Source organism: Nelumbo lutea, chromosome 7, assembly GCF_056320005.1.
Source record: "Nelumbo lutea isolate HS-2025 chromosome 7, American lotus-T2T, whole genome shotgun sequence".
Classification (NCBI taxonomy): domain Eukaryota; kingdom Viridiplantae; phylum Streptophyta; class Magnoliopsida; order Proteales; family Nelumbonaceae; genus Nelumbo; species Nelumbo lutea.
In genome coordinates, this window is record NC_142690.1 from 12164432 (window position 1) to 12186098 (window position 21667).

A 21667-nucleotide genomic window follows, 5' to 3' on the forward strand; every position below is an offset into this window, starting at 1 on the left:
CCTAAAGCCGTTGATTTTAGTCATCAAACTGCTGAACCGGCCAATTAACTGTTCAAACGATTTTGACTATTTTTTGAATTTTTTATTATTTGTCAGAACAGATTGATCATTCGAATTGAACAGTCAGACCATTTAAACCGGTAACCAGACCCCTGACCGATTTGATTTTAAGATCCATGAAACCGATAACCCACAGCCTGAACACAAAAACGGGTTAGCGATCGACATTAAAAACATTGATGAAAACTGTTTCACCATTCAGATATAGTGAGTGTCATATCCATCCTTAAATTATAATCGCTTAAATGAAGAACGGATTGGCTGAATTTTGATGGCGGTTTAACGGGCTGTGGGTCCAATAATGATACCTCAAGCTAGTCATAAATGTGTGAAGTGAGAGTTTGAATTGTAGTGGGACATATGTAGTTTATGGCTGGCATGAGACGATATTTTTGGTCCATGTGCAACTACACGTGGGTGTGGTCCTATGTGGATGAAGAGTTTAGATCTGCGCCCTACAACGTCCCACAGTGCATCCCCGTCTTGTATTGAGTCCCGATGATCATTGGGTCTGATATTACCATCGAAAAATATTTCCAATACAGATGGGTGTGGCCTCAGGCCCCCAGTCCATATGAGCTGGAGATAAAATCATATGCACCGGGGTTGGCTACCTATGACGAATGAACATTGGGGTCAGGGGGTATTCATTATGGGCCCCATTGTACTGACACTGGTGTATTCACTCATGATAGGCAGCCCAGGCAGCCTGCCAATCTCCAGCCAATCTGGGATCGTGTGGCCCGTATATATGGAACATTATTGGCCATGGCTAGTTCCATGTGCACAGAAGTGTATTCATTTGTGTGGTATCATGTCTATATCACATGGTTTTTCACTTTAAATGCATTTTTTATATTATTAATTAAGTACATGCGTTGTATGAAAAAAAATTTCTTCATATTAACTATTTGAATTTTAGATATATATAGAAATTAAAAATTAATAAATGTAACAATATGATTAAAAATGAACATAAATGCTTGTACCAAATAATAATAATAATAATAACAATAATAATAATTGTGCTTCATTTATATCATAAATAAAAATAACTTTTATTTTAACAATTATTTTTATTTAATATGATGAATATATAACATTAGAAATATTATAAAATGTTTTGACAAAATTCAGTACATTTTCATTTTTGGTGTTCTATCTTTTTTTTGTAATATTTATTATCCAATTATGACATCATGGGTTTCTTAGAAAAGTTGGACCATTGACCCACCATCTAGATAAGAAAGTAGCTTTGCTTTCGGATTAATTTTCAATTAGGGAAAATTATAGTCCGAACCAGCTATACATTTAAAATTAGGTTACTAGTTAGTCTACAAATCGACAAAGCTCTAACGATTAACTCTACATTTCAAATTATAAAAACCACTGCCATGTCATTGGAGGCTTATGTGGCTATTGTCAACATAGGACTCCTAATCCATATTGGACACAACAAAAAGCTTATACTGAAATTGCCAACATGAGACTCTTAATCCATATTGGAAAATAAGAAAATGGTTTTTAGTTCTCTCTCTCTCTCTCTCTCTCTCTCTCTCTCTCTCTCTCTCTTTCTGCTCAACGATTGTATGATTTGAAAATAAATACAAATGGTTTTCGGTTTTTGTATTTATGTTCTATCAATTTCTCTCATTCTCTCTTTACCTATCGTTCTCCCTTAGTTTCTCTCACACTCCACTTGTTCTTTTTTCTTTATTTATTTATTACACACTTATATGATCTTAATCAGACCATATAAAAGAACATGAGACCAACTTGGTATAGTTCAAAATTCATTACACCAATTTGATAAAATTTCACAATAAACTCTTAACTATGAAATTTACACCAACTTGATAGAAATTTATAACTTGATTGTATAAGTAGTTTCTCCCTTTAGTTTTTTTATACGGTCTATTTAATATTATAAAAGTTTGTAAGAAAAATATAAAAAAAAAAGAATGAAATAAGTAGCGGGAGAGCGATAGAGATTGAAGGAGAAGGAGATATTAACTGAGAGGGAGAGTAAGGAAGAAGAAGAAGAAGAAGAAGAAGAAGAAGAAGAAGAAGAGAGAGAGAGAGAGAGAGAGAGAGAGAGAGAGAGAGAGAGAATGGAAGGGAAACCGGGGTTTTGATTTGACTACCTACCAAAGTTGAGAGAGTGGGAGGTCGAGAGATGGTTGCAAAAGTGAGAGAGAAAGGAGGAAGATCGAGAGACAAAGGGAGTGAGAGAGAAACTGAAAACCTATTTTCGGTATAGGCTTTTGTTTTTGTATCCAACATGGATTAAGAATCCCATGTTATCAACAACCACATAAGCCTCTAATGACATGGTGGGTGTTTTTATAATTTAAAATGTAGAGCCAGTTGTCAGATTTTTATTGGTTTATGGACCAACCTACAACCTATTTTTAAATGTATAATCGACTTTGACTATAATTTTTCCTTTAAATTATATATTTCAATTATGTTATATAAATATCTTTTTACTTATCACACTTAATTTTTGTTTGTCTATGATATCATTTGACCTAAACCACTAACCCACCACTTAAAAAGAAAAATAGTTTGATTTCCAGGTGAGCATTAAATTTTGTATTACATTTTCATCATTGAAAAAAAATTCTTATGTATAATAATTATTTTTGTTTAATATAATGGATGCATAATATTAGAGATGCACCCAATATTTTATTTTTATAAATATATAACATTAGATATGTGCCCAAAGTTTTCTCTATCTTTTTTTATTTTTATTTTTATGATTCTTTGTATTTTCTATTTTTAAAAATTTTCTTATTTGACTATGACATCATTTCATTTCTAGGTAGATTTTAAATTTGGAATTCTATTTTCATCATTAATAAAAATACTTCTTACATTTTATACTTATTTATTTTAAAAATTTTATTATTTAATTATGGAATTATTTATTAATCCTTTTGACCCCAAATGATCGAATTGTTTTCCTAGCACCGAGAGGGAAGAAAATGGCTTTGTTTTCAAATTAGTTTTCAAAATATTTATTTTTATACTATTAAAATTAGTATTATGGATTTAATTACAAGAATTTAATGATGAGAAAAATATATCTTAAGTATAGGATTTAATGAGAGAGAATAGGAAAATATTTTTATTTCCAATTGGTTTTAAAATTTACATTCAACTTCCTTCATTAATAAAAATATTTCTTATTTATCATATTTATTATTATTTAATATGTATGTTAAAAATGTTCCCAATTTTTTATTTTATCTATCTTTGAATTTTAGTATTTAATCATGGCGACATGGATTAACCCATTGGATCCAAAATTGTTTAATTTCTTATCATCACCTAGATGACAATTCTGTTTTTACTAGGTAGATTTTAGAAGTATAAGCTTTTATGTTATTGGAAATTATGAATTATTAATTTATTAAGTATGGATTTAATTAATAAAACTCAATGATAAGAAAAAACAAAAATGACTTAAATATAAGATTCATTGAAGATGAATGCAAGTTAATAAATTAAATATTGGATCTATTGAGAGGGAATTGAATGCATTGAATATCATAAAAATTACTTCTTTTCAACTCATTTAATATCAATATCTGGTTACCCTATTTTCCCTTACTTTTTATTAATAAATTTAAAATGTAGAGGGGTAAATTTTGTCCCCAAAAAAATTCCAAAAATATTCTTTAGGCCATTTGTGCTTTTTAAAGTAGTACTAGTATTTGTGTATGTGCAAATCACGTAACTAATTTTGTTATGATGATAATATATAATATATTTCTAGTTTTTTTTACAAATGTTTATATTTCTACATCTATAAAAATTATTCTTATTTATCACATTTATTATGGTTCATTAATATAAAGATATGTCCAAATAAAATTCTTGCAAAGGTAATAAGAATTAATAAAATTCTTATTATTCTTATTTTTTATTTATCATTAATAAAATTTTTATTATTCTTATTTATTATGGTTCATTAACAAAATTAATAATTTTTATCAATTACCTTCATCAGAATTTTATTTGAATTCTCGTTACCTTTGCAAGAATTAGCTTCTATATGATAAATCATAAATCCAACTTCAGCTCCTTCAACCGCTAAAAGTAACATAAATTAGCTTTAAGGTAACAGAAATTATCTTCAGCTCCTTCAACTTTGCAAGAATTCTTGTTACCTTTGCAAGAATTAGCTCTTATATCTTGCTATCAATAATGTGGGCTTTAAGGAAACCGAAATTATAAATGAACCCACCTTATGATCAAGAACTAAACCAATGAAACAAGAAAATAGTTTAAAGAATAAATTACTCATCCATTTGCAAGTAAAAAATCTCTTTGTGGTGGTTAATGTGGCCCAACATTGGCTATTGAGAATAGAAGATGTACTTTCAAGTTTTTTCTTTAATTTAAATAAATTAAAGAGAAAATTGTTAAAACCTCTTGTAAAATTTTTGATCATATTTCTAAACCCCCTTAAAGTTTGGTAAATGCAATTACTTCCCAAGAACTTTTTGACACAGTTGCAAGTAGACCCTCTATTAGAATCTTCTAACAAAAAGCACAAAAATGTCCAAAATACCCATATACTTACTTTTGACTAAAATGTTTATTTTCCTATTTTTTTCTTCATTTCAATAACTACCCCAATCCCTTCTAATCTCTTTTTCGGAATTGATGTAATTTCCAAATTTTCCCTTCATATCAATTGCACAAAGGTAAAATTGCAACTTTAAACTCTATTTTTCATATTTGTTGTTAGAGGGTTTTACAAAGGGGGTCTACTTGCAATTGTGTCAAGAAGTTTATGGGAAGTGTTTGCAATTACCAAACTTTTAGGGGAGGTTTGGGCAGGTTAAAAACTTCAAGGGAGGTTTCAACAATTACCATGGTTTGTTTTCCAACTATTGAACAAAAAGAGGGATTTTTGTATATTTTCCCTAACAAGCACTAAATGAGAATGTTAAAATAACATTTTTGTCATTGACTTGTTTTACAATTATGAACAAAAAGAATGGAGTTTTGTGTCCTTTTTGTAATAAGAATTAGATGAGAAAGAAGAATCGTTTTCTCATAAGAATTAAATGAGAAAACAAAATTACATATTTACCATTGCTAATTCTCTAATTCAAACCTTAGAAATGGGGTATTTTAGTCTAATGAAAATTCCAGAAGCCAACCACACATATTCATACTTTTATAGATAGTATAGATAGATATATTTTTAATACATTTTAGTTGACATTATTATCATGTCATCATTAAAGGTGATAGACACCATTATCAAGATAATCAAATTAATCTAATAATGATTATTAAAAATATTAATAAAAATAATTTTATTTTAAAATCATTTCATTAATTTAAAGTTCACTTAAAAGTAATAGCAATTAGTAAAATTTAGTAAAAATTGAAACAAATTTATCATAAATAGTTAATAAAATTTAAGGAATTGATAAAAATTTATAAATCTTTATGTCTATATAAATCTTCATCTGGAGTCCCAAACAAAAAAGGACATTGGTGCATAAATTTGGCTCCCAAACAAAAACAGGAATAGGACATTTATCCTCACACCATCTCCATAGCCTTTGTAGCCATGCATTCGGAGCATCTTTGTACTTGTATCTTTATATGGAGATATTCCAATGCATGATAAGGTTGTAAGGTCTGTAAGGTCTGTAAGGACAGTGTGAGGATAGATTTTGTGAGGATTAAATCCAAATTTCTTCATAAAGGTTCAAGTGGTAAAAGTGAGTTACTAAGGCTGTGTTTAGTTGTAGTTTAAATAAATTTTCACTGATGCAAATTTAAAATAGTACAAATGATTTGTGTGCAAGTTCTGATTTATTTTTTATTTTTTCAAAACTTACCTAATTTTATTTGATTGCAATACAAATGAAATAAAGTAAGACCTAAAACAGAATCAAGTAAAACCTGAAATAAAATTATACCAAAATTTGCATTCTTTTCATTTGCACTCCGATAAATTTGTACTAATGCAAATAAGATTGTAATGCAATCAAACACAGCCTAAAAGTCAAAGCATGGTTTTCAAATTATTGTTGATCTGGGTGGACTGTTCAACCTGAAAACCATCCAGACAACCAGTTCCATTTCACCCCAAACCCAGTCTTATGTCAAAAAAATACTGGTCAGCAACCTGCGGACTTGAGCAGTTGAACCATCAACCCAGTGAAAGGTTTTTGATTGCTTTTTGTTTCAATTATATATATTTTTAAATTGTGACAGGCCATCTGTCTGTCGGACTGCACAGTCAAACTGCTAACCCAGAAACCTGTGGCCAAAGAGGTTCTAGTTCCAGATTGGTTCTTAAAACATCGAGTCAAAGCATTAAGTCATTCCGTTCAGAAACTTCAGCTGGTACAACGCCGCCCATTAACCTTGTATGTATGGTATGTACTGTTCCTGAACCATGGTGGCAAGAAATAAGGTGTATTGAAGATCCGTTAGTGCTGTGTGTAAAGTTGTCCTGAATTCCTGATTCCTGAGCTGGTAGGTCTAGGCGTCTAGCAATCTTTGCAACACTAGGTCTGAACCAAATGCGAGGAGATGGCCTCATTCCCCAATCAAGCTTATCGTTCATCAATATATATCTCAATAATCCTGAGAAAAATAAGGTTATGTTCGATTTAAAGGAAAAGGTAAGAAAAGGAAGGGAAAGACAGGAAAACCAATACAAGGTTTATAAAGGTTTTCCTATCTTTCCCTTCCTTTCCCTACAATTTCCTTCAAACCAAATATAGCCTAAGAATTGGACATTGTTGGTTATTGAGGGATGTTGACTCTAATCAAGTCAGACCGCTTAAGCTGTTCATCCATCTTACAAAATGAAGATTTCAGATATTATCAAATTAAAAGGAAAATTTTGTGGGAAACTAATAAAGTTGATATTCAGAGTGGGGAATAAAAAGAGAGCACCCAAATTACCAATAGGAAAAATTGTAGATTTGCATGGGAATAACTGGTAGGTTTCCATTAGCTCTATTCTAAAAAGCATTTATTGTAGGGTCAAAGGCAGGTGTTTCAAAAGCGGAAAAAGTAAAGATTATTTTCTGTGGGGTCAATGGCATTTATTGTAGCTCTATCCTAAAAAACCATGTTGTTACATCATATTTTTGTATGTGATCGTTTTCTTGAACTTCATTCAGGGCCATGGCTGATCCAACAGGTTGCCAAACGATTGCAATAAATGTGCAATTTGTGGATTTATAATTAATTTCTAAGTAACTATTATCCACTGTTCCCACCAACTGCAATTGCGTGCTTGTGGTTGTGCCAAGTACGAGTAGAGGGAAAATGCATGATGAGCACACCCATTAAACATATATTTACAAATGTTTGTGCACTTCATGCTTTTTACAAAGACATGTTACAATAAACATAATTAATTACACTTTAAGAATTGAATAATGATACAAGGGTTCGTTTAATTTGCACTTGGAATCGAAATTTTTAAGAATTGGATTTGGAAGGAGGAGGATTGCAATCAGTAGGAATGGGATTTCATTCCCAAGGGAGGGGCAGGGAATGGCCATTACCTCAAATGGGAGAATGTCATTCCAGCAAGAATGAAAATGAGATTCTGATTCTGCTCAATCAAACAGTTGGAATTGGAATAACCCATTCTGATTCCGATTCCAGACCCCTATTCTCACGAACCAAAACAGGGCCTAAGTTAACTCTTGAATCCATTTTCTCATCTAGTTTGGGAGTCAACAGTTTTAACTAAACTATGTCCAAACAAATCTTCATCTGGTTTGAAAGTTAAGAATGAGTACAGAGTGGGCGAATACAAAGGAAAAGATTAGAGCAAAGCCAACAGTTACACAGGCAATAGTTGGCAGCATGTGTAACTGTTGGCAGCATGTGGTAGTTCATATGTTAACATGGTTGTTGTGATATCTCAAAATTGGGAAAACACTAAACCATACAACGTTCATGCAACAGGGCATGCCCAATAATACCATCTCCACCAAACAGGGATGCTCTACAAATAGCAAGTGATTGGTTAAACAACTTATATAAAAACATATTAGAGAAAAGGTAAAAACTATATGGTTTACTACTCATAGCTCTGGGGATCAGGAAACCAGCAAATATTGTCCAAAATACATAAAATGGTGTACACACAATTGCTGCAAATGGGGCATTGGGAGTTAAAGCGACTGTCATCATACCATAGTACGTGTAGTAGAGGGAAGTGAAGATGGTGAAGAAGAAGAACCACAAAAGTTTAGCTGCTGTCCACTGGAAGCCAAAAGTGGCATAGACAATTACTCCATACATGATGGATTGCACGAAGGTAGAGGGGAACTCCATCATTAGCTGTATAATTCACAATTTGTACCAAGTTTAAATAATAACTTTTGATCTATTGTAGTATGAAAATAATGAGATAACTTGGTCGTCTAATGCTAGAGAAATAAGTTATGCAGATTCAGATTACCTGGGCATAGGCATATGAAAGACCAGAGTACATGATTGCTGCTCTTTCTCTATAGAAAGCACTCCTCTCAGTGTCTACCACTGGCTGCATGGATTCTGCATTTATGAAACCAAGGAAAACAACTGAAGAATACATGGATCCCACGGCATTGAGAAAATCTTGTTGCCTTTCACCGGCGCATCCATCGTAAGAAATCAATATGGGTGAGAAAAATGAGTTAGTAGTTAATTGGGGATTTTCATTTCAAGTTTTTGATCAAGTCAGATGCTTACATTTTGCTTCCCATGTTCCGATATATGCTTCCAAGGAGTATAGCACATATGGATCACCTCCCTCACAAAAATCTGCATAATAAATTTGAAACTTTTGTTTCATTGAATAAATAGTTCATAAAAGTTGTCTAGGTCTGCTATAAAAATTTGATAGTGGTTCAATGGAGTTCACCTCTCTTGTTTGCACGTCCACTTTAGCAGGTGGTCCAAGCCAAGCTGAGAAAAGAAGAGATTCATAAACAGTAAGGTTGGGAGACTGAATGCCATTTTGTTCACAGTAACCACTGATTCGGGCAAAAGTTTCTTTCTTCTTTGGGTAGCCAGAGATGGTGATTGTGCCCACAAAATATCCAGCAGTTTTCCGTCCAGTGAGTACATCCATTAGGGTGGTTTTCCCAGCACCAGTCATTCCCATCAAACATGTCAATACACCTGGTCTAAAGGACTCACTTACCCCACGTAGTAGCTGGAGACAGTCCCCTGGTGTCCCAATAGAATAAATGGGACGAATTGAGAAATATATTAATGCCTGTACTTGCGCAACTCTCTAAAGTTGTTCGTACCGGGTCGGCGTTGGAAACTATCGAACACCGCTTCTTTCATTGCCCCATAATGGAACCAATTTGGTTCGGTGCTTCCGACGCCATTCGAATAAGCCAAACCCTCAGTCAGTTAAATAGGTCTATGCATGGCCGATTGGTTTCAATCTTCGCTGGAAGCCAATGTAGAGGTTAGTGGTACTCTCCGGTAATGTGGCATGCATGGAAATGGCGTTGCAGGAAGGTCTTCGATGCGAAAGTATTCACTCCTTGGGATGTAATTGACTCCGCTAAGGCCCAAATCGATCGACGAGTTACTTGCTCAGACTAGGCCTCGTTTGGAACCTCGACAACACTGGAACGCTATCTCAGGTAATGTGCATTGGGTACCACCCGCCTCTGATTTCCTAAAATTCAACGTCGATGAAGCTTTTTCCCACAAATAGAGCAGGAGTTGGTATCATCGTCATTAGGAATTCTCCTGGAGATTGTGTACGGGAGAGCAGGAGTGTTGCTTCCTCTACTCCAAGCGTGAAGCAAACGCAGTGACACATATAGCATTGCGAGGTTCGCGGTTAATATTCAAGGCTGTGTTACTTGTACCAACCAGATTTTTTGTTCACTCTTTAAAGTAGGAGTAATGTTAAATTTATATTTATTAAATTTAAATATAAATATCAATTTATAACGAGAAATCAGTAATATTAAATTTATATTTATTAATATTTTAAATAATTATTAAAATTTTAAGAAATATGTATTTCAAAAAATACTTTTTCAATAATTATTAGAATATGGATTGAAAGTGGTTGTAAATAACTATTCTTGTATTTCTTTAGGAATGGATTGAAAATGGTGGTAGTGGATTGTGGGCTCAACAACTTTTTTAAAAATGTCAGGTGTTTAGTTTTCTATAAAAATGAGAAAGCTAGGCCATGTGTCTGAATGGTGGAGAGCTGCAACCTAGAAGTGGATTGTGGGCTTTAACAGGAATTTCTCAGAAATTGCCACCGCTTGTTTAAATGATGGTAGTGGATTGTGGGTTTTAACAAACTTTTTAGAAAATGCCATGCGTCTAAATTTGAAAAATCCATGTATCCTAATGGTGAGAGTTGTAGCCTAAAATCCTTCCTTTATACATAGCGGGGATCGTTGCGATGCACGTGGTTTGTTAAATTAAAGATAAATAATAGAAACATGTAAGAGTATACAATTGTTTTTTATAATAATTAATACATTTATATTTTATATACTAGTTTTAATAATTTTTTTTATAATATAAAAATGACAACAATTAATTTTAAATAGAGTTGTTTATCAAACTTAAGGATGACCATTTTTCCCATTTCCAAAACCCTGTGGGGATCTACCCCAAATGGGGTAGGGATGGGGATGCTTTTCCCCTCGTGGGGATAAGGATGGGAAAATTTTCATCATCGTTGGTGAGGACGGCACAAGGACGGGGAGAGCACTCCCTGCCCCATGAGGACTTTGATCCCCGTCCCATGGGATCCCCACATACATATGTATATATATATATATGCATACGTCTATATGTTAATATTTTTAAAAATATGGTTGAATATTTTCTAATAGGATTGTAAATTTTAATTATTTTATTTTTATTTTTAAATAAACTAAAAAACAAAAACATAATGGTTGACATTATAAAGAATCACGAGGAGTGGGGATCCCCATGGATACATGGGATTGATTAAGCAAAAGCCAAATAATAGAAAGGGTCACTTACTAAAATACCCCTTATAGTTTCATGGATTTACTAAAATCTACCATATAGTTAGCATTTTACTAAAACACCACTTATAATTTGCAATGGATTTAATAATCTTCCATTAGATGACAGTGTAAAATGGCAATGTTGACCCTAATGTTCATTTAAATAAATTTAATCAAAAGAAGATAAAATTCAAAATACCATTTTTGCCCTTAATAAGACATGGGCAACCGTTCTATTGGCTATATTTGGTCAATTTTGTTTTCAGTACAAAAAAAAGTATTAAGGGTATTTTTGGAATAAAATGTCGTGGTCCTAATGAAAAAACAAACACTCCTTAATGAAAAATTGATTAAGTAAATAAGTTGTAAGATATTTTGGATGTTTTAGTAAAATGAAAACTATAAGCTAAGTTTAAGTAAAAATGCAAAACTATAAGGTGTGTTCTAGTAAATGACCCTAATAGAAACACATAAGAGTATATAATTGTTTTATATTCTCATCATTTTAAATAATTAATAATTATTCATATTTTATATACTACTTTTAATAATTTTTTATAATACAAAAATATCAATAATTAATTTCAGTGAGGTTTATCCATCAAACTAATGAAACCGACCAACCCAATCAACTTGACCCAAGTTGGACGGTTTTCTAGTATTTTAGGATAGCTTTGGTTCAAAATTTTTCCAATTTAACCAAGTATGATCAATTTCACTTTGGCCATTTGTAAATCAACCAAAATCGAACAATGTAACAATGGTCATATATTAATATTTTATATTTTAAATATAATTTTTAATATGGAAAAGTTAATTTAATTTTTAAATTTGAATCTTTTGAACCGACTAACTGAACAAAAAAATTAACCCAAACCGATACAACTTGAGTGGGTCAACTTTCACAAAAGGTCAATTGGTTTCAGCTGACCAACTCCCCAACTTGTCTAGGTCAATTTGGTTAGTCAAATAGCCTATGACCGAACCGAACCAAGTCATGAACACTCATACTTTCAACTAAATTAATAGTCTCATCTCTAATAAACAACAACGGTTTAATCTCCATTAATTATTGAAAATTTATAGCGAAATACATAATTATTGAAAATATATTGATAATGAAAAAAATACAACAATTACAATAATTACAAAAATACAATAAGTACTAAAAATATATAAATAGTATAATCTCTAGTAATAGTTTAATCTTTAATAAATATTAATCAATGAATTATAACAAAGATACAATAAATACAATAAGTATAATAAATTATATTTAAAATTTTCAACAATAATAGTTTAATCTCCAATAATTATTGAATGTTTTCTGTTAAATAACAAAACAAAATAAATTTATACATAATCATTGAAATTACATTTATCACAAAAAATAACAAATAATTACTGAAAATACAATATAATTATATAGTAAATAAAAATTAAGAGTTTAAAATTATTATTAATAAATATTAATTTTTTGGAAAGTTATTTTCTCGAATTATTACTTGATATAAGTGAAATTATTTATTTAGAATATTATGTAAAAATATTAAATTATTATTATTTTCAATATTATATTATAATTATTTTTCTACTTTTCATAATAATTTTAAATTTATTACATAATTTCTTTATTTTAACTATTTAAAATCTAGTTTTGCTAAATATTTTGTTATTTAAATACTTAAATAATATGTAAAATATTTATATTTTAAAATATTAATTATCTATTAAATTTACTTATCCAAAAAATCATAATTTATACTATTATTACATAATTTCATTATTAATTTTGTAATATATTAAATTATTATTATTTTTAATTTTATGTTATGATTATTTTTCTACTTTGAAGATTTTTTTAAATTTATTACATAATTTCATTATTTTAACTATTTAAAATCTACTTATGGTAAGTATTTAAGTAATCTATAAAATATTTAAACTTTTTGTTATTTGAATTTTATTTATTTAAAGCTATTACATATTATAAAATATTTGAACAACATTTAAATTGATAATCCGGAGAACATAATTTAAATTGTCAATACATAATTTTGTGATATATTTCGTAAGAATATATAATTATTTTTTGTATTTTCAAAGTTATTATACAATTTTGTTAGAATATTTAAATAATTCTTAAATTTTTTTATCCAAATTTTCTTTAGTTAGATATAGATAAAAAGTAAGGGAGAGGATAAATAGGAATTAGAAATAATTTAGAAGAAAAACTCTCTGCTAAATTAGAGACAATTTTGGTGAAAGTGGGAGATAGTAGGGGAGATAGTTTAGGAAAAATTTTAGGAGAAGAATTTATTTAGTTTATTTGAAAAGTGTATCTCATTGATGATTTTAAAAAATTTCTTAACTGCTTTATTTTAATATATATATACATATATATATATATATATATATATATATATATTAGATTTACTGCAATAAAGCCTTGCCTTTTCAAAAAAGAAAATAAAAAATCAAAACTATGAACAACACTAGGGTGATTAATGCCGACATTCTTTAAAGCTCATATAGAAATCACGTAGATGTTGCGAGGTTGGCTTTTGAGAGAGCCAACTGCCTCAAGCATTTAATACAATGGTGGTTATATACTTATATGTCCATTAAGAACTTAGATATCTTTGGAGGGGAAAGTACTATGTCTTTCAATACAGAATTCTGAATTACACGTAGCCCTATAAATCACATTTTGTATGTGGATTTGACATCAATCAGGTCAGGATTCATTACGATCGGATTAAACAATTCTGAGCTGGGCTGGGCTGATAAGTCATTCTCCCATCTTTGGAGTTACTCTCTCTCTCCTCGTCGCTTTTATTTAAACGCGTCTTTCCTTTGTACCAAAAAAAAAAAAAACATAAAACATTTGAGAAAATAGGGGTATTTAGAATTAAAGAACCACAAGGTTTGTTTAACATAAAACATTTGTTAATATATATTCATGAATGAAAAACAAACACTCCTTTGTTAGTGTTTGCTTCTAAGAGCGACATCCCAAACTTTTCTATGATCACATTGTAAACTTATTTTTCTGACATCCCAACTTTTAATACATTTGTTGTTTATAAAGTTTCTATTGTTTTTTGGGCAAATCTCTTAAAATTATTCCTACTCTTTAGTTAATTGACTAACTATACCTTTATTGTTTACCTATTATCTTAAATATTTCTACTCTTTCTGATAATTAACATTATCATTAATGAAAAAAATGAAAAATCAAATTCACCCTCTACTATTTCTTAAATTTTCAAAATAAAACCCAAATAAAATGTAAATCGCTACTCCATTTCAGTCTCTGTCTCCGTCTCCATCTCTGTTTTTCTTCTCTTCTCTATGCCTTCATTTCCGTTTTCCGTTTTTTTTCCCGTCTCCGTTTTTCTTCTCCTGTCTCCGTTTCCGTTTCCGTTTCCGTCGCTGGATTAATGACTCATCAATCCCACAACTACATAACCAATTGAAACTTTGTTCTGCCTTTGGCCCTATCTTACCATCAAGAATAATGCCCTTTGTAGTATTGCTGTACTGCCCTTTGTTCGTTAACTGAAACATTTCGACACATGTTTGCAGCTACAGGTAACTGATTAGTTGGCGGCTATCGGCTGGAATCTACAAAATCAATGTCAAAACTGGTTCCTTGGGCTTGTGACAGACATCACTATCATCGATGACATAGATGAGAAGAGGGGCAACTGAAGATTCTCCTACAGCGACAAGCTCGAAAATGCTGACAGTCCTCTGTTCCTACCAAATCGGGCGGCATAGTTTGCAGTTTTCATGATAGATACCGGTGATTCCAACTGATACTGTGCTTTGTGATTGAAGTTTGCAGCAGCGGCAGCGGCAACAACAACTACGGTGGAGAAACAGGATATGTGCTCCCTTGCGCTTTCGCTCTCGTATGAGCAACTCTCGCGGTCAGTGGCCCCAGTGTAGAGAGATGAATCCAGCAACGGAGAAAGCGACGTCAACGACGGGGACCCAACGTCGGGATAGAGGTTAGCTCCACAAGAAATACATCTCTTCTTCCTTCCATTACCGCTGCTCCCATCAACACCACTAGTCTTCTGGAACACCCGTGAGATCACCCATAATCCTATAGGCTCATGGGTGTCGCATGAATAATTGAATTAATTTACTAAATTTAACAAAACACAATATCCGTATGAAACAATAGAAAAGAAACAATCCTATATCTCTAAAAATCTCCCTGTCCTCGATAGAACACCAGAGTCTTCTTCATGCCCATAAATCCACGTCTTTGAACAGTAAATCTCCCTGTCCTTACCGGTGGCCTTTTAGTACCCAACTTCCATAGCTCTATTTGTTCGAAGCCCAGTCGGATACTTTTGCTCCCAGAGGCTGAAGAAGTACCATTCTTTTTCTCCCATCTTCCCTTTCACCCCAACAATTTTTTGTTTTCAGAATCAGTGTAAAGTTTTATTTATACAAGTACTAGAACTTGATGGGTAGTAGAAGATGATGTATTATACCAAGAAGCTCCCATGGCTCGCATTTGTTAAGTTCAGGAATAGCTCGACCCGTAAACCTGCTGTCCTGAACCTTATCTTGATAAGGTAATACGTCAGCAATACCACAAGCAGCCTTGCTTCGAGCAGTTAGGATTGAAGTGAGAGTCTGGATTTTTTTCCTAAATGATCCCTGGGATACGGAGTTCTCCATGTCTTGGTTGTCATGAAGTAACAACAATCAAGATGTGGTCTCTATGAGGATCGAAGAGAAGCAAGACGTGATCTTTCTGCCTTTCTCTCTCTTCCTCCTGTTCTTTTTCTCCAACAACCACTTCTACTCTCTTTGTCTATGCAACTCCTCTTCTTCTTCTTCTCTTCCTCTCTTTTTCTCCTCCTTTTCTTTCTCCTCCCACAAGTTATTTCTCGTGGATGCCCTAATCTCCAGAAGTTTGTTTTAATTTGTGCCACTGAGATTGGGTTGGCGAGTATCGCCGACGAGTGCCCAACATTGTAGGAATTGGAGCTGCATCGCTGCACGGATCTCTTGTTGTGTGGGATCATTAGCTAAGAATCAGTGGAGGCCGTAACATTCTTGTCCCGTTCATCGGTGGTGAATTTTACCTGATTTATAGAAGAGGGATGGATTGTATACATCATGTGATGTCACATGCGTACACGGATTTTCGTAGAACATTAAGGGATGCTAACGACAGTAGTAGAGGTAGTCAGTTGTTAAAAAACTTAAGGATACTCAATAGTAATTCAATGGGTATATTGGACATTTTCATGCATTTTGTTAGAAGATTTTAATAGAGGGAATCTCATTGCAACTTTATTAGAAATTTCAAGGGAGGTTTCCGTCTAAAATTTTATAGAAATTTACCATATATATTTTACCAACGATTTGGGTTTGCATTTGAAATTTCATTAATACTTTAATAGCCTAATAGGAGCCAACCAACCCATTTATTAATATTAAGCAAACAAAAAATGTAGATAATTAATGTTCAACATGTCAAATTTTAAACATTGAAAGAAAACAGAACCACTAGGAAAATTCCACTTTAGTACCCTGAATTTTGGGGGTAGTGTCAAGTTAGTATCCAAACTTTCAAACGTGTTAGTATAGTACCCAAACATTCAAAAAGTGTCTAGTTGGTCCCTGCCATTAATTGTTATTTGATCATGTTGACATGTACAAATTAAAATTTTTAAAAATATCAAACCTATCCTTCAAAAGAAAATATTGTTCATTGTCTTCCACCTTTAGATAGTAGACCCACTTCTAACCAAAGTGAGAAAGAAGAGAGAACCAGACCAGGCCAAACAACACTCTCCTCCTTCCCCACCTCAATCATGTTTCCTGTTACAGTGGTTGTTGGTTTGAGTTCATAACAAGCTCATGGACAACCAACGTAGCGCTCTTCTTGGTAGGGTTGTTCATAAGAATGCCCAACCCGACCAAACCGACCAACCCGAATCGGCTGGGTTTTCATCCGTACCGGTTAGTTTTGGGTTGGGCACATACATAAACCGATATATCGGGTCGGTTTTAGTTTTCTTGTGTGAAAACCGAAACCAACCTAACCCGAACTGAACTAGTCTTCTACTAGTTTGGTAGTTCCTACTTCCTAGTTTTAGTAGTTTCCTAATTCCTACTAGTCTTCTACTTCTAGACTTCTACTAGAACTAGAAGTCTAGAAGGCCCATTAGGAATTTACAATTAGAATTCAATTAGAAGTCATTTTTTAGTTTTTTACCTAGATTAGAATTTAGAAGGTTTCTATTTTTTATTTTATTGATCACTTTTGTCTTCTCTTAAAATCTTCTATTCTCTAACTTGGTTGGTCCGCCCCCCTCAAGCTCAACTGCTCAAGTCTCATTCTCAAAGTCTCAACTTAGTCATTCAAAGGTTAGTATTTATTTATTTAATTTTTTAATTTAATGCATGTTACAACTTGATATATTTTATTTGTGTTTTGTTTAAGTTTAAGCTTTGAAAAAAAATCCAGTTAATGATGATATATTTGCACAAAAAACTTCAGTTTTGTATGAAAACCTAATCTATTTAAAAATTTAAGTATATATTTCGGTTTTAATTAAAATATATTTTATATTTAAAACTATTAAATAAAGATTTTTCAGTTTTACATAAAAACCAAAATATCTGAAAAATTTTATATCTAAAAAATATATATTCTGAAATATATGAGATATATATTTCCAGAAAATATATATTCCAAATTTCCAATATATTTTATTTGTATGCATATTTTTGTTTATATATATATATATATATATATATATATATATTTTAAATAAATATTTTAGTTTTAAATATATTTCCATAAAATATCTTAAAAAATAAAAACTTCAGTTTTCAGTTTTTATGAAAAACCTAATCTATTTAAATATATGTTTTGGTTTTAATTTAAATATATTTTATATTTAAAACTGTTAAATAAAGATATCTCGGTTTTGCATAAAAACCGAATTATCTGAAAAAATCTATATCTAAAAAGTACATATTCTGAAATATATCAGTTATATATTTTCAGAAAATATACTTTTAAATATTATAAATAATATGTGTATTTCCAATATATATATATATATATATATATATATATATATATATATATACTATCTATTTTTATATTATTATATATTTCAGCTTTAATTGTTAAATATATTCCAGAAAATACGTTCTGAAACTAAAATATAGAAATATATTAAAAATTTAAAACTGAAATATAGTAATATATATCTGAAATATAGTATATATATATATTTATTTATTTATATATAGTATTTAAATATAGTATATATATTTATTATATCTGATATATTTCGGAATATATATTTGAAATATAGTAATAGATTTTATAGTAATTTCATAATTTGCATTTTGCACAAAAACTATGTATTTTTATTATATATTTAAATTTTAAATATATTCCAGAAAATATATTCTGAAATTTTATATAATATATATATATATATATATATATTTCTGAAATAAATAATTAAATATTATATATATGTATATAAAGCTGAAATATAGTAATATATATCTGAAATATAATATATATTATATATATTTTCATAAATATATATCTGATATATTTTGGAATATACATTTTTCATATATATATATATATATATTTGAAATATAGTAATAGATATTTATAGTAATTTCATAATTTGCACAAAAACTATATATTTTTACTGAAATATATAAGATATATATATTTTCAAAAATATATTATATATATTCTAAAACATGTTTTTATTGTTTTTTATATTTCTATTTTATTGATCTTAGATAAAAAAAATAACATATATAGTTTTTTATTATAACCAATCAGTTGCTTTTTTCTTAATTTGTTACATTAGGAATGTCACTTGAGAAACTCAATAATAATTATAAATTTATAATGATATTTTATTTTTAGATGGATCCTAAAATAAATGAAAATGTGCATGGGATTGATGGAGTTGATTCAGTAGCAATGGGCTCAAAGCAACAAGATTTAGAGGCTACAAATTCGATAAAAAATCCTCCTGTTCCTCGTAAAATTACTAGGATACAACCCATTAAGCAAAACAAAAGGCAAGGTTCTAGATTAAAATAAGAAATTTGGGACTATTTCATTAAAATGGAGGATAAGGATGAACCTAGGGTTGCATGTAATTATTGTGGTAAATACTATGCATGTGACACAAAAAATCATGGCATTAGTAACATGTAGAGTCATTCGCAATAGCAGTGCATGAAATATCCCTATAGGGTTGATAAAAGGTAAAATATATTATCTTTTGAGCCTAAAAATGAAAGAGGAGAAGATGGTCTCACTATTGGTAAGCTAAAAGCAGTGACTTTTAGTGTTGAGGAAGCTAGAAAGGAGCTTGCCAAAAATGTTATAATTGATGAATTGCCTTTTAGGATTGTGGAGGGGGAAGGATTTAAGAAATATTATCAAGCTTTGCAATCTAAATTTACGATCCCATCCCATATCACATTTTGTAGAGATTGCATGAAAATTTTTCTTGAGGAGAAGATGAAACTGCAAAAAGTTGTAAGATATGTGAGATCATCTCCATCTAGGTTTCAAACTTTCAAAAGGTGTGTTGAGAAGGAAAAAATAGAAAATAAGAATCTTGTATGCCTTGATGTTGAGATTAGGTGGAATTCTACCTATTTGATGTTGAAGGTTGCTGAAAATTTTGAAAGAGCTTTTAACCGTAGGTGAGGATGACCCAAGATATTTCTTATACTTTGAAGGCAATGATGATGATGAAAATGAAGAGAGTGGAGGTGAGAATAAGAGAGGAAAAGGGAGAGGGAATAAGCATGTCGGGCTTCCTAATTATGATGACTGGGACAATGCCAGATGTTTTGTGAAGTTTCTAAAGCTTTTCTATAATGTAACATTGCGGTTTTCAGGATCTCTTTGTGTCACATCGAATGCATTTTTTCATGAACTTGCGGCATTGCAAACTCGGTTGGTTCGTTTATGTAGAAGTGGAGACAGTCTCTTGAGTTCTATGGCAGAGCGCATGAAACAAAAGTTTGATAAATATTAGGAGAACCTTGAAAATCTGAATTTCTTGTTATATGTTGCCATTGTTTTGGATCCTTGTTATAAATTAAAATATGTGAAATTTTGTTTTGGTCAAATATATGATAGTTTGAGGGTTAGAGAAATGATTGAGAGAGTAGAGGAAACTCTTAATCATTTATATTACCATTATCATGATCATAAATGCAATTCAAATTTTAATACTGGACATGAAACATCAAGTTCAAGTAAAGCTTCTAATGAGATGGATTTCGATGATAATGAAGATGATACATTGAAATTCTTAGCATCTCAATTTGCAAAACACTTAGAAAGTGAAAAAAGTGTAGAAAGTAAATATGATGTTGCAAGGTATTTGTTAGAGAGTTGTGAAAAGCCAAGTGATTCATTTGACATTTTGATTTGGTGGAAAATGAATTGTCAAAAGTATCATATACTTTCTCAAATAGCAAGAGATGTCTTAGTCATGCCAATTTCTACAGTTGCTTCTGAATTGGCATTGAACACAAGTGAATGTTTACTTGATCCATTTAGGAGTTCACTATCTCCAAAAATAGTAGAGGCTCTTATATGTAGCCAAGATTGGTTACAGTCTAAACCAATCACAATTGATGTTCGAGAAGCTATAGATGAAGTGGAAAAATATGAAGAAATTGCATTAGGTAATATTTACTATCTTGTGAATAAACTTTATTTCATGATATTGTTTATAATTTGTATAATTTTTTGGGTTATATACTAATATTTGTTTCTTTGTTTTAGAATTGTCAGGAACAACGGAATAAGTGTAATTAAGTGGTGATGATTGGTGTTTTCATTATTTTGGTAAGACTTAATAATCTTTACAAATGTAATTATTTTTTTACAATTTACAATTTTATTTTCCAAGTAATGTGGCAATCTAAAACAAACTTTTCTTGTTTGTTTTTTGATAGTTGAGTCATTAGCATGGCCACATTTCTTCTTCAAACATGAAATTCCAAAGCCCATTAGACCACCTTTTTGAATGGTTGCAAGCAACTTTGGATTAGTGATTAATGAACAACTTTTGTAATTAATTTTTCATTTAAATTTTATCATAAAAGATGGTTGAAATGATGTTCAATTTATTATTGTTTTTATTTCTTACTTGGCACTTGTTTTTACATGAAGAATTTATTGATTTTATTCTTTACCTGAATTAAATTTAGATTTATCTTGGACTCTTGAATATCAAATTATCAACTAATTCAGATTTTGTTCGGCTTTGTACAGAAATAAAACCAAAACCGACCCAACCCAACTCAAACCGACCAGGTCGGTTTGACCTATCAGTGGATTGGTTTCGGTTCCCACTTTAGGTAACCCAACCAGCACAGGTCGGTTGGGAAAACGTGAACACCCCTACTTCTTGGCCTTAGCTAGAGTTATTTCCTACAAGGAAAGGTACAAATCTCATCTGGGTCTACTCTCTTGCATTTTGTTTAGGGGATTAATGGATTTCCTGTGTAGCATAACATAGTTTCTTGACTGGTTC

The 21667-nt window shown here is 31.0% G+C and overlaps 1 pseudogene; it reads right to left on the reverse strand.

Annotated features, from left to right (window-relative positions):
* Positions 1-14719: 14719 nt before the first annotated feature.
* On the reverse strand, positions 14720-16926 carry LOC148845129 (protein CUP-SHAPED COTYLEDON 2-like; annotated as a pseudogene).
* Positions 16927-21667: the final 4741 nt, after the last annotated feature.